This window comes from Lissotriton helveticus, chromosome 6, assembly GCF_964261635.1.
Source record: "Lissotriton helveticus chromosome 6, aLisHel1.1, whole genome shotgun sequence".
Taxonomy (NCBI): Eukaryota; Metazoa; Chordata; class Amphibia; order Caudata; family Salamandridae; genus Lissotriton; species Lissotriton helveticus.
The window spans coordinates 437,387,869-437,403,313 of NC_136067.1; positions in this window are offsets into that span (position 1 = coordinate 437,387,869).

Sequence of the window (15,445 nt, forward strand, 5' to 3'; positions counted from 1 at the left end):
ATGTCATCAGTGATGTCATCAGTGATGTCATTTGAGATGTCATCAGCGATGTCACTGACCATGTCATGAATGATGTAATATGTGACATCATCAGCAGTGGAATGCGGGTGCACGATATATACTTAGTACAACTAACTATATAGGAGCAATTTCAATGGTTTTGTATGAGTAAAATGTCCAGCTAACTATAACACCACTAAAACTTATAGTAAGCTAATTCCTAACTATATAACTCCTGAAACCTATGGTTTTTTCAGTGAATTTCAAAGGTTTTTTTAAATGCTAATTCCTAACTATATATGGTCTGAAACCTATGTTTTTTCAGTGAATTTCAAAGGTTTTTTAAATGCTAATTCTATTAGCGGATAACGTTTAAATATATTAATATCCTAGTGGGACCACCTGAGCAGCCCTAGGGGGTCAGGGTGTTTCAGTCCTGCCCCCTTTTTGTGTTCTACACGTTTGTTTTTCTGCTTTCTTGTGCCTAATTCCTAACTATATAAGGCCTGCAACCTATGTTTTTTTCAGTGAATTTGCAAGGTTTTTTAAATGCTAATTCCTAACTATATAAGGCCTGAAACCTATGGTTTTTTCATTGAATTTGCAAGGTTTTTTAAATGGTAATTCCTAACTATATAAGGCCTGAAACCTATGGTTTTTTCAGTGAATTTGCAAGGTTTTTTAAAATGCTAATTCCTAACTATATAAGGCCTGAAACCTATGGTTTTTTCAGTGAATTTCAAAGGTTTTTTAAATGCTAATTCCTAACTATATAAGGCCTGAAACCTATGGTTTTTTCAGTGAATTTCAAAGGTTTTTTAAATGCTAATTCCTAACTATATAAGGCCTGAAACCTATGGTTTTTTCAGTGAATTTCAAAGGTTTTTTAAATGCTAATTCCTAACTATATAAGGCCTGAAACCTATGTTTTTTTCAGTGAATTTCAACGTTTTTTTAATGCTAATTCCTAACTATATAAGACCTGAAAGCCCACCATGAATCTCCAGTATGCACCAGGGGACTGCATTGCAGAGAGGTGTAATTAAGCCACGGCCCTTTTTACACCTCTCTGCAACGCAGCCCCCGTGAATGTTTGAAGAGGGGGAACTCATTCCCCCTGCATACTGGGGGCCCCTAGGGGCCAACTAGCCCACCTGGAACCTCCAGTATGCGCCAGGGGGCTGCATTGCAGAGGTGTAATGAGGCTATGCCCCTTGTTACACCTCTCTGCAACGTAGCCGCCTGGCACGTTTGCAGAGGGGGAACTAATTCCCCTTGCATAATGGGGGTCCCTGGGGGCCAACTAGCCCACCAGGAGCCTCCAGTATGCGCCAGATGGCTGCATTGCATAGAGGTGTAATGAGGCCACACCCTTTTTTACACCTCTCTGCAACGCAGCCCCCGTGCATGTTTGAAGAGGGGGAACTAATTCCCCTTGCATACTGGGTGTCCCATGCAGCCATCTTGTGCCTTGTTCGAACCAAGGCACAAGAAAGCAGTGAAACAAAGGTGTGAAACTCGCAAAGGGGCCAGAGTAGAAACACCCTGACCCCCTAGGCCTGCTCAGGGGGTCCCACAAGGACCCCCAAGGCAAAAAAAAGAATAAAAAAAAAAAAGTCGCGGGGTACAAAAAAACAATAAAAAATATATAAAATAAGAATAAAAAAACAGTTCTTTTCAGAACTACCTCCAAGTCATATAAAAATTCTACATTTTTAAAAAACTGTCTTTCTTTTTTTCTCCAGGGTACGTGTACCGGTACGTGTACCGGTACGTGTACCGGGGCGCGCACCCCCTCAAAAAAAGAAAAAAACATAATGAGTGTGTGTGTGAGTGGTGTGTGTGTGGGGGGGTGGGTGTGGGGTGTGTGTGTGAGGGGGTATGTGTGTGTGGTGCGTGTGTGTAGGATGTGTGGGTGTGTGTGTGGGGTGTGTGTGTGTGTGGGTGTGTGTGTGTGTGTGGGTGTGTGTGTGGGCTGAGGAATGTGTGTTTGGGTGTGGGTGTGTGTGTGTGTGTGAGGTGTGGGTGTGGGGTGTGTGTGTGTGTGTGCGTGTGTGAGGTGTGTGTCAGAGGTGTGTGTGTGTGGGGGGGTGAGGTGTGTGTGGGGGATGTGTGGGGTGTGTCTGTGAGGTGTGTGTGTGTGTGGGGGGAGTGAGGTGTTTGTGGGTGGGGGTGTGTGGGTGTAGGTGGGGGTGCGGGGGTGTATGGTGTGTGTGTGGGTGTGTGCGGTGTTTGGGTGTGGGTGGAGGTGTGGGTGTATGAGGTATGGTGGGGGGTGTGTGTGGGGGGGTGGGTGTGGGGTGTGTGTGTGTCGGGGTATGTGTGTGGGGCACCCCTCAAAAAAATAAAAAAAATAATGAGTGTGTGTGTGGGGGTGGGGGGGGTGGGTGTGGTGTGTGTGTGTGGGGGGGTATGTGTGTGGGGTGTGTGTGTGTAGGATGTGTGGGTGTGTGTGTGGGGTGTGTGTGTGGGTGTGTGTGGGGGGGTGTGGGTGTGTGTGTGAGAGGTGTGTGTGTGTGGGTGTGTGTGTGTGTGTGTGTGTGAGGTGTGTGTGGTGTGTGTGTGTGTGTGTGTGTGTGAGGTGTGTGTCAGAGGTGTGTGTGTGTGGGGAAGGGGTGAGGTGTGTGTGGGGGATGTGTGGGGTGTGTCTGTGAGGTGTGTGTGTGTGTGTGTCTGAGGGGGGATGAGGTGTATAGGTGTGTGTAGGTGTGTGGGGTATGTGGGTGTGGGTGTGGATGTGGATGTGTAAGGTGTGTGTGTGGGTGTGTGGGGTGTTTGGGTGTAGGTGGGGGTGTGGGTGTGTGAGGTGTGTGTGGGGTGTGTGTGGGTGTGGGGGGTATGTGTGTAGGATGTGTGTGTATGTGTGGGATGTGTGGGTGTGTCTGTGAGGTGTGCATGTGTGTGTGTGTGTGTGGGGGGGAGTTGTGTGTGTGGGATGTGTGAGGTGTGTCTGTGAGGTATCTGTGTGTACGTGTGTGTGTGTTGGGGGTGAGGAGTGTGTGTGAGTGAGTGTGTGTGGGATGTGTGGGTGTGGATGTGTAAGGTGTCGGTGTGGGGGTGTGGGGTGTTTGGGTGTGGGTGGAGGTGTGCGTGTATGAGGTGTGTGTGGGGAGTGTGTGGGTGTGGAGGTGTGGGGTTGTGTGCGTGTGGGTGTGTGTGGGACGTACTTGTAGGTACCTAAAACAGCCACAGAACCAAAAGCTCTTTTCAGAGCTACCCTGCCTGTAATCACTCAAAATGATTATTTTATTATTTATTATTATGATTATATAATTGTTTTCACTATTTTTCCCCATGGTACGCTCCCCGGTACGCTCCCCGGTGCGCGTACCGGGTGCTCCCCCCGCGAAAAACAAATTTTTTTTTTTGCCCCGCGGGACCCTTTAATGGCCCCCATATCAAACCTAGGAGGTCAGGGGGGGGTCTACCCTGCCCCCTTTTGGTCATTCCCCCCTTTGATTTTTGCCACCTCTTGTGTCTCAATCCTACCGAGACACAAGATGGCAGCCGCTGCGGACTGTTTCGAATGTTTACAGACACCCGAGAACCAATCAGCTTCCCGTGCGCAAGTCGCCCGGAGCGCTCCCCGGTGCGCCTACCGGGGCGCGGCCATAGATATATAAATTTTTTTGAACCTAAATTACTCAAACTCCTCTGGAGCACATATCTTGAGACATAGCAAAGGCACATCGGGCTACCAGTCCCTACAATTTTGCCAAGTTTGGTGAAAATCCATTCAGCCGTTCGAGCTAAAAGTGCGACAGACCGCCCTATGGAAATTAACATGGGGAAAACACGTTTTGGGACCCCCCCTTTTATCTCGGCCCCCGCTTGACGAATCCCCCCCAAACTTTCAGGGAAGGACTGGAGTGACGCGAGGCAAAGTTGCTGAAAAATTCAGGCAGATTCCTCAACCGGCGCCAAAGTTATTCCCAATAGAACGTTGCGATTTCCCTATGGAAATCAATCCTAACTATATATACCTACTGGTGACTGCCAGTAGGTCATATATATATATATATATATATATATATATATATATATATATATATATATATATATATATATATATATATATTGTTCCACAAAGTGCCCACGAGCTTAGAGGAGCACTCACGGTTTACCTCCCATCCGGGACTGTGATTTAGCCTGCTTCGCTTTTTGTTTGCTGAGCCTGACGCGTTTCGGGGTGAAAACCCCTTTCTCAAAGGCTGCTTGATGTGCTGAAAGGAGGCGCGAGGAATGCTCGGTTTGTTTCAATGTTTTTATTGGCTACTGGCCCTTTTGTCGGCCGCTGATTGTAATGATGCCAAGTTGCATTCTGGGACAGATAGTTCCTTGAGCATGTCGTTATTCCCCTGAGTGGGTCCCAGGCGCCTGTTTTCAAAATTGCACATAATGTTTAAAATCCTTTAGTAGGAGTGAGGCGGGTTAAGTCTTTGGTTCGCCGTGCTGCTAGACTGTAGGAATAGTTCCGACATCTCAGCCTCTCCTTGGTTGCAAGATGGTGCTCCTCTCCCGGCAGGGCGGCCGGGCGTAATTTTGTTCCACAAAGTGCCCACGAGCTTAGAGGAGCACTCACGGTTTACCTCCCATCCGGGACTGTGATTTAGCCTGCTTCGCTTTTTGTTTGCTGAGCCTGACGCGTTTCGGGGTGAAAACCCCTTTCTCAAAGGCTGCTTGATGTGCTGAAAGGAGGCGCGAGGAATGCTCGGTTTGTTTCAATGTTTTTATTGGCTACTGGCCCTTTTGTCGGCCGCTGATTGTAATGATGCCAAGTTGCATTCTGGGACAAATAGTTCCTTGAGCATGTCGTTATTCCCCTGAGTGGGTCCCAGGCGCCTGTTTTCAAAATTGCACATAATGTTTAAAATCCTTTAGTAGGAGTGAGGCGGGTTAAGTCTTTGGTTCGCCGTGCTGCTAGACTGTAGGAATAGTTCCGACATCTCAGCCTCTCCTTGGTTGCAAGATGGTGCTCCTCTCCCGGCAGGGCGGCCGGGCGTAATTTTGTTCCACAAAGTGCCCACGAGCTTAGAGGAGCACTCACGGTTTACCTCCCATCCGGGACTGTGATTTAGCCTGCTTCACTTTTTGTTTGCTGAGCCTGACGCGTTTCGGGGTGAAAACCCCTTTCTCAAAGGCTGCTTGATGTGCTGAAAGGAGGCGTGAGGAATGCTCGGTTTGTTTCAATGTTTTTATTGGCTACTGGCCCTTTTGTCGGCCGCTGATTGTAATGATGCCAAGTTGCATTCTGGGACAAATAGTTCCTTGAGCATGTCGTTATTCCCCTGAGTGGGTCCCAGGCGCCTGTTTTCAAAATTGCACATAATGTTTAAAATCCTTTAGTAGGAGTGAGGCGGGTTAAGTCTTTGGTTCGCCGTGCTGCTAGACTGTAGGAATAGTTCCGACATCTCAGCCTCTCCTTGGTTGCAAGATGGTGCTCCTCTCCCGGCAGGGCGGCCGGGCGTAATTTTGTTCCACAAAGTGCCCACGAGCTTAGAGGAGCACTCACGGTTTACCTCCCATCCGGGACTGTGATTTAGCCTGCTTCGCTTTTTGTTTGCTGAGCCTGACGCGTTTCGGGGTGAAAACCCCTTTCTCAAAGGCTGCTTGATGTGCTGAAAGGAGGCGCGAGGAATGCTCGGTTTGTTTCAATGTTTTTATTGGCTACTGGCCCTTTTGTCGGCCGCTGATTGTAATGATGCCAAGTTGCATGCTCCTCTAAGCTCGTGGGCACTTTGTGGAACAAAATTACGCCCGGCCGCCCTGCCGGGAGAGGAGCACCAGAGGTAAACCGTGAGTGCTCCTCTAAGCTCGTGGGCACTTTGTGGAACACAATATATATATATATATATATATATATATATATATATATATATATATATATATATATATATATATATATATATATATATGATCCATATGGCTCGATTCTTTCCCAAATGGCGCTGCTGAACGTGGCCGCGTTGCTCCTGCGGTTGAGCCCAACCGCTATCAATCCCACAAACGATTCCTTCCTCGGAAAAGAATCACGGAGTCGCAGTTTCAACCACAATTATTCAAGGAGATCAATTCCAGGTTATATATTTATTTCCATGGAGTGCCAAACCAAACAGTAAACCAACGCGTTTCGACAGCCTCCGCTGTCTTGTTCACGGTCAGTTGTAAAGTGCAATGACACAGACATAAATACAAACCCACATTTCCTGAAACCCAAGGTTACCTCCCCCCGGGGGTGTGGTTTCTGTCATGTCCCAACACCAGGAATTCTGGTCTCTGTAGTTTGGACAGTTTATACCACTAGTTGTAAATGCCTTTTAATTTCCCCTTAGCTCGTGTGATTCCCAAAGTGTTTCAGTTCAATATTTCAGTTCAATAGGTGGCAATCCGGCTAGTTTTGTCCATTCAATTGTACTTTCTGTCCAATTTTAATCGGGGCATCACTCCTTTCTAGTTACCGCTTCATTGTTATATTTCCAAACCGAGGTTTCTGGATGTTGTAGTCGTTAGGAGTTTCTTTTTTACATTTTTACAAAGAGCCTCTTTATTAGGTTGGATGAAAGTAGGAATAATTTATAGACACCTTTTTCTTTCTCCTTTTTCAATTCAGCCCTCCAGTGGGCATATTGCGACTCATGGTATTTGGACGTCATATTTCGGATTACCATTTCATTAATATTTCGTGTGGGGTTTTTTTTGGCAGTTGTTGATTTTTCCTGCCCTCTGGTGGGCTTGTGTTTCTTGATTTCGGTTTGTTATGTTCTGTGTATAAAGTGGTGAAATGTGAAAAGTGATCAGTAACTTTATTGTCTATTTACAAAACAGGGTGCTTTATCAGGAATCGGATCATTTTGGTCGGAGTTTCCGGGCATATCTGGATTTTATAAATGTATGTAGAGTTCCTCCGATTGATTAAGACCAAAGGGGGTCATTGTCCTGAAGTTTAGTATATGCCTTGACTCCTTTTGCCGCAAGATTCTCTCATTGTGTCCTCCTCTATCTGAAGGGATCATGGTTTCGATGCCCCAAAAGCGCAATTGTTTCCAGTCCCCTTGATGATGGCTTTCCATATGCTTTGCGACAGCATTGTTTCTGTCTTTGTGTGTTGTAGCGCGTGCGTGTTCAAGGATGCGCTTTTTCAACTCGCATATTGTACTCCCGATGTATCGGAGTTTGCAGGGGCACTCGATCATGTACACAGTGTAGTTGCTGTTGCACGTTATGCACTCCTTTATTTGCCATATCTTTTTGTTTGGCATTGAGATCTGGGTTGTAGGTTTGGCAATTTCGCATGCTTTGCAGTTATAGCATTTGATGAAGCCTTTTGTTTTTAGCCACGCTTTTTTAGGGTTTGATGTTTTGTAGTGACTATGCACTAGTTGATCCTGCAAATTTCTTGCCCTTCTATATGTGATTACAGGGTGGTTGCCCATTCTCTTGCCAATTATTGGGTCCAGCTGAAGGATTTTCCAGTTCTTTTTTACAATTTGGTTGATTCTTTTTGATTCCTGACTGTAGTTCAATATTAGTCTGATTGGTTCTGTCTCCCGAGTATCTTGCCTTTGTTTTTTTTCTAGGCATTCCTTCCTGGTTTTTTGGTTTGCTCTCTTCCAGCAATTGAGGACCACTTTCCGGTTGTATTTTCTTTTTGTGAATCTTTGGATAGTCTTTTTGCTTTGTTTCTCCCACTCCTCTTCCTCGCTGCAGATTCTTCTCAAACGAAGAAATTCCCCGTAGGGGATACTTTCAATGAGGGACTGTTGGTGAAAGCTCGTTGCTTCCAAGGTGGCATTCGTTGCAGTGTCTTTTCGGTGGAGGGTTGTCTCAATATGATTATTTTTGACGTATACCTCCGTATCTAGGAAGGTAGCTTTGATCTTGCTTATATTGTAGGTGAATTTCAAGCATGGTGTTTCTGTATTCAAGATTTCAAAGTATTCCAGAAATTTTTCTTCACTGTCCTTCCACACAATGAACAGGTCGTCGATGAATCTTTTCCATGACACTATGTGTTGTGTATATTCCATGTTCTTTTGATTCCATGCGACCATCTCCTCCCACCATCCCATGGTGATACAGGCGTAGCTTGGACTGTGGGAAAAGCCCATCGCGGCCCCATTTTTTTGTCTATAGATCTGGTCCCCAAATAGGAAGATGTTGTTGGTAAGTGATATATAAGCATGGGCGTAAAATCCGCTCCGCTCGCGGATTTTTCGGATTTTCGGCAAATCCGCAATCCGCGAACGCTCGCGAATTTGTCGAAAATCCGTGAATCCGCTCGCGGCGGATTTTTTGCTTAGTTGCGGCGCGCGGCGTGGTGCACGGCGTTCACTTTCCGTCATTTTAGCGTTTGCCGAGTTGTTTTTCTTTGCGAGTGACGCGCCATTTTAGATCTTGCTGCGTGTTCCCGCGGGAGTTTGTCGCCCGCGAATACGTACTCGCGGCTTGCCACCTTGCACAGCACACCTCGCGAGAGTTCGCAATTGCGAACACGTAGTTGCGGCAGAAAGGAACAATCTCGCACTTGCGAAATAGAGATTTTGCAATTTCGCACAAGAAAATCACCAGCAAACAGGATAAACCTTCAGAAAATTATGATTTTTATCAGAATCACTCCTCAGGTTGACATTTGCATGGCCTTTTTTTTTTGCAAGGAGTCCATTTTGGGGGGGGGAGGAAGGAAGTGCCCCACAGTCTCCAACTTCCTGTTCCTGTCCAGCAGGCTCCTCCCAGTGCTTTGTCCATCTCCTGGTCACTTTCATTTGGATCTGGAGCTGGAAGGATTACTTTTTGTGGGTGCTGCTGGATATTTGGATTTGAGGCCTTTTTGACTGTCTTTGGATCACTTTTGGATTAGAAATCAACTTTCACAAGTAAGTTTGTTTGGGGCATTACAGTTGCTGCAAGTAAAATTTTGGAACTTTTTCAGAACATTAAATAAATTATATTGTGGGTAGCCACAGTATCCAGTAGGACCAGGGTTGGTTAGGGGTGCATGATACAACTGTTTTGTTGAATTTAAACACCATTTAGGCCATGGATGGGCTGGGATTGTGCTGATTTTTGTCTTTTTTTTGGGACTGCTGGTGGGGCCCTTTGCCCAGGGGTGGTGAGTGTTGCATGGGCCTAGTCTTTCTGTGGGGTGTCTTCTTAAATTTAAACATAATTGAGGCCATGGATGGGCTGGGATTGTGCTTATTTTATTGTTTTTTGTCGTTTTTGGGGGGCTGCTGGTGTGGCCTTTTGCCCAGGGGTGGTGGGTGGTGCATGGACTGAGTGTGCCTGTGGTGTGGTCTCACTCTCTTTAATGTAAACATCATGGATGGCATTGGATTGTGGTGATTTCTGGCTGTTTTTCTGTTTTTTGGGGGTGTACTGTTGATGTGGACTGGCCATGTGGGTGGTGGTGGTGGCCATCTTGAGTGCTGGCTGCTACAGGCAACATGTGCTTGGGGTGTAAGGGGCCATTTTGAGGAGAGGCAGTGTCTGAGGCCTGCACTTATTTTGCCTACTTTTCATCCATTATGCCCAGGGGTAGTGAGTGTTGCATGGGCCTAGTGTGTTTTTGAGGGGTGTCTTCTTGAATTTAAACACCATTGAGGCCATGGATAGGCTGGGATTGTGCTGATTTTATTGTTTTTTGTCGTTTTTTTGGGCCTGCTGGTGGGGCCCTTTGCCCAGGGGTGGTGAGTGTTGCATGGGCCTAGTCTTTCTGTGGGGTGTCTTCTTGAATTTAAACATAATAGAGGCCATGGATGGGCTGGGATTGTGCTTATTTTATTGTTTTTTGTCGTTTTTGGGGGGCTGCTGGTGTGGCCTTTTGCCCAGGGGTGGTGGTGCATGGACTGAGTGTGCCTGTGGTGTGGTCTCACTCTCTTTAATGTAAACATCATGGATGGCATTGGATTGTGGTGATTTCTGGCTGTTTTTCTGTTTTTTGGGGGTGTACTGTTGATGTGGACTGGCCATGTGGGTGGTGGTGGTGGCCATCTTGAGTGCTGGCTGGTACAGGCAACATGTGCCTGGGGTGTAAGGGGCCATTTTGAGGAGAGGCAGTGTCTGAGGCCTGCACTTATTTTGCCTACTTTTCATCCATTATGCCCAGGGGTAGTGAGTGTTGCATGGGCCTAGTGTTTCTGAGGGGTGCCTTCTTGAATTTAAACACCATTGAGGCCATGGATGGGCTGGGATTGTGCTGATTTTATTGTTTTTTGTTGTTTTTTTGGGCCTGCTGGTGGGGCCCTTTGCCCAGGGGTGGTGAGTGTTGCATGGGCCTAGTCTTTCTGTGGGGTGTCTTCTTGAATTTAAACATAATTGAGGCCATGGATGGGCTGGGATTGGGCTTATTTTATTGTTTTTTGTCGTTTTTGGGGGGCTGCTGGTGTGGCCTTTTGCCCAGGGGTGGTGGGTGGTGCATGGACTGAGTGTGCCTGTGGTGTGGTCTCACTCTTTTTTGCGGGTGGGTTGGCGCCGGCGGGTCTTGCCTGGGGCATTCCTGGGAAGGTCTAATACCGGATAGAAGTGTTTTGGACAAAATCCATAAGGAACAGCCTTTTTTTTACCATTTCTTCAGACATCTTGCTCAATGTAGCGTTTTGGGGGGCTTCCTGCTGTTCGTGGGTGGGTTGCGGCCGGGGTCTCTGTCGAAGCACTGCTGCGACAGTCTAATCTTGATTGCATTTGCTTTTCAGGAAATCCGTGGTGGAAAACAGGAGTTATGATGATTGATGATGATGACGACCTAGCTGCACAGCGCCGCGTTTGGACCGAAGGCCGAGAGACATTGTAAGTATGAGATTTAGCTTTTTCGCTGTTTGGTGGTGTTGTGTCGGGTGTTTTTTTGCGGGTGGGTTGGCGGGTCTTGCCTGGGGCATTCCTGGGAAGGTCTAATACCGGCTAGAAGTTTGTTGGACAAAATCCATAAGGAAACACCAGTTTTGGCACTTTTTGTAAGTTAGGGTTCGTTAGGGTTAGCCCTAGCAGCAGGATTGCATGTGTTTAGGGGGGTTCTATTGCAACGCGGTTCTGTTGTTGTAGAGCACTGTTGGAGCGATGCTGGCTATGGATACTTTTGCTTGCAGGCAAGTGGTTTGAATACAATCCACGGTCTGTATTTGGGCCTACTGTTACTTTCAAAGTACGTTTTGTAACCATTTTTCTGCTAGGCATCGTTTTTGGAGATATGATTGGGTTCTTCTACATTTTTGCGACTGGCTTTAGTAAGGGTCTTGGTGGGAGCATTGCTGGGAAGGTCAAATTTTGTTCTAAAACACAGTAGTACACCCACCTTGAGGGGAAAGATCCGCTATAATATTTTGGCCATACTTATTGATCCTTAAAAAGGTGACTCAGACAGAGCACGCAATTTCAAAAATATTGTACTGTCTATTAGGGAAATCAAAGTGTCACTTTTTGAACCACACAGCGTACATACCTTTTATTTATTTATCAGTGGTATTGTAATAGCACTTCCTGTTTTCCGTTCAATAATTACAGGCCGGGTTTCAGTCAACATCCGCCAGGCAGGCAGTGGACAGGGTGTCTCTTCTGTCAGTGGTCACCACCACATTGATGGACGAAGCGTCAGCTGGAATGGAGGAGTGCCGCCAATAAGAGGAATTGTTTGCTGCATGCAACTTACTTACCAATTTCAACAGGACAACTCCAACAACATAGGCAATACAGATACAGTATCCATTGTTGTCTTTTATTCTATGAGTGTGACTGCATGTGCTTACCTTTAGTTTGTAACCAAAGATTGTCTGTAAACTCTGTATCTTCAATTATTGTTTGTCCATGCTCTGCTTTTTTTTTCTTCTCTCAACAAAACCTACCCAAAAAGAAACCCCCATTCCCATCCATTTTACAAACCCTAACCCTCTTCCCCCGGGCTGTGTTGTTTTGCTTGATGTCTGACTAAAATGACATCAATAATTCCACACACTTGCTGGGGAGGATAAGGTGATAGCAGCAACAGGCTGGTGAAGGAATACGAGGATATCTTCTAGACTTACTCAGCTTCAGTACTATATCTTCTAGTAGTAGTAGCCAATGTCAAATAAATTCAACGCAAGTACTAGTTATACTTGCAAGCAAATACTTTACCATTTGTTAGGCTACATTATGGCACTGTTCTAGTGTACTGTCACCTGCTATTTTCTCGATCGTACCGTAACCGTTGTAATGCTACAATAAGGAGGACAAACAAGGTTTCGTTTTCTTTTTTTCCATAGGCATGCAACTGCCACTGTGTCACACCACTAGTACCACCGCAATGAGGAAATGTCACCCGCCCAGGATTGACAACGTTAATCCCCATTTCACCTGGAGCCAGCCCTGGTCCTAGCCCTAATTTCTAACACAAATTACAGGTAAGATAAGCGTTTGGTGGGAGGTAGTATAATGGAGTATTATTTCGGAGTAGACAAGAGATTGACGGTTGTACTACTAAAGTCCTACGACTGTTCAGGAAAACAAAGTTACTGTTACACCCCCGCCCCCCACCCACCAGACTGAAAAGCAGTAAAAAACAGGTATGGTCAGATAAAGTTGAAAAATATATTTATTTAGCCCTAACAAAATAATCTCCCTCACCCACCCTAACCCCAACGATTGTCTCTGAAACGTCCCAAAACGATCCCAACTCCCAAATCCCACCCCCCAAAAGTCTATAAAAAAAGGGCAAGGGACACTCCACTACTGGAGGGTGCTGGTGCTGGTGCATGATGCGGCATGGGCATCATACTCCTTGCGGAGGGTGGCAAGCTCGGAGCGGAGGCCCTTAACCAAGTTCTTATACCTCAGGACCTCCTGCTCCAGGTTGGACATGCGGACTCGTAGGCGGCGTTGGCGTTCCTTGCAGCTCCTGTGGGGGGCAGCTGGTATTTCGGTTGCTTGGCGGTGGCGGTCGGCTTTCTTAGCCCGGCTCGGTCCCGCTGGCTTAGTCACGGAGGAGGATGCAGTGGTCACAGTCGAAGATGTTGCCCCGCTCGACTGCGTGTCCTCCTCCTCCTCCAGGGCCACCAGCCGCCGATACTCGGCGACTGTGGCCTCCAGCCTCCGTTGCCGGGCCAATCTAGCCTGCTCCCTCCTTGTTGTTGATTTGGAAGGAGCAACTATATGAAGAAAGAAAGACATAGTCTGTAACCAATGCTCCTTATTAATAACACAAAGTGATTGAGCCGAAAGTTGGGTCACAGAGTACAAGTAGCAAATTGAAAGCACAGTACATAACTATTGAGGACAGTATCTATGTAACCTCCCACTTCTGCATCCTTGCTCTAACAGTAGTGGTAGTTTAATGAACTAATTCTACGACCACTATGGACTTCCATTACAGTCGACTATGACAGTACACCAGTCTTATTCTTCTTCTTCTCTCTTGTTTAGGGAAATGGGTACGTTATCTTATGCAAGCCGGCAGAATGACATGGACACAGCACAGTGAAGTTGCACCCGAGAAAAAAAGTTGCACACCATGATGATGGAGACAGACTTGCGTTACTGTACCGGTCCAGTACATGCAGGTGGTGAAGCTATTACTTTTCTATTACGGGTGGCACTGAGAATACTCTGTTACAAGGGCTACTGCTTAATTAATTTACCTTTCACCCTACAGTGCAAATGAGTACTAGAAAAGGAAACTGAAGAAGCTAACTAATTTGATTATCTATCACTTCACATGGGACGTATTTAATGACAGATGAGATGACTTTAGGTGCTTTGCTTAATATTGAGTGAACAGTGATACACCCACACATGAATGACGTACTACAAGTAAACTAAAGTTATTAAGAGAGGTACGGAGTGTCCACCGTAATAACCAGATATATGCTGTGAATGCAAACGCAATACAAAGTACTGCTACTATTCATGGTAGTATTGGACACATTTACAATTTCTTTTCCTTGCCTTCCCTGCACTGGGACGGACGTGCGGGTGCGGTGGTACATGCTCTTCAAGGTAACACTTACTTCACCTGGCGACCATCTACTCTCTCTAGATACACATGTGCTATGTAAGAGTCAGAGAATACCATGCTCCAGGCATCCATTCAGTCAAAGTATACGCACACATACAGTTTCTGTTTCACCCACCCAGGCTGCTGTCCTTCCACCCATCCTTGCTTCATCATTGACCCAGCCATGCACCATACCATATTCTTTCCTTCCCAGCCACCTCTGGGTCCAAGCAAACACATATCGTTCTTCTTTGCCAGCCATCATACAAGTTCGCGTCCCACTTACTTACACCCTTCTTTCGCTTTTCGTTCATCCCATCCATCACGTTCGTCTAAGAACTTATTGGGATTCTTCTCACCAAAAACTTCACAGCTAAGTCGAAGTACATTTCGAGGAGGCTACTACCTGGTTGATTTGTAATTGTAATACACCCGTGCAGAAAGCACACTATGCAGTCTTCAATCTCAATAAGTAAGGAATATATAGCTTACCTGTTTCCGCCACCACCGTTTGATCCCCCACAGGAACGGCCACCAGCTCTTCTAACGCCGCCTCCTCCCCAGAGGCCTCCGAGTCCAAGTCCAACACAGCCACCTCCGCGCTGGCCCCGTCACCAGATGTTACACCTACAAAGTACATTTAAGAATGTTAGAATACACCACTCACTACTATATAATATTTGGTCTAGGAGAAATGTTAAAAAAACAGAATACAATGTAATAATTTGTGACTGTCTACTCCATAGTAAAAATGTCCCATTTTCCAGGGAAGGCTGTTGTCTTGCTGCACTTTTATGCACAACTGATGAATGCTTGCTTTTGATTTTTAACACGCACCACTTTTTCTCCTAACAGACAGAAGCTTGACTCCTGAGTCCTAAGAACACGACCAGGATCAAGTTCAAACTAGGTGAGAGTTCGGCTCGACCACAAGAAATGTGTCCAAATAATCGTCAGCACTAACCACTTTTCCGTTTACAGTTAAATCGTTTTATGACAAAGTAGATTTTAATAAATGTGTTTACTTTTAATAAAGCTTTTACACTTAAATAGACTCTGTGGTTTTTGTTCCTCTAGACTAGAGTGGATGAGCTAAAGGTTTTGGAATTTTTGCAAGCATGAGTGCCTCTGACACTTCTTGACTGTGCTGTGACTCCGTACTACTCTCTTGTCCTGCGTACGATAATCTAGAGATCATTGGGGATCTATAATCGGTGACTTCGGGAGCTGAATGACTCTGCCACACTATCTAGTCAGTAAGGAGACAGTGCATAGAGGTATTGCTGAATATAATGGGAGTCCAATGGAATTGCCAAATGTCCAATCTTAGTTAGCTACACAGACAGACTAATAAGAATAGTCTAGTAATACCACAGGGAGTCATATTCGAGGCAGGATAAGAATTTATATCCAGTCTACAAGAAGATCAAAGACGATTTAGAAAAAATCGAATGAGGAACGCTAGGAAAAAATAGGTACTGTTTA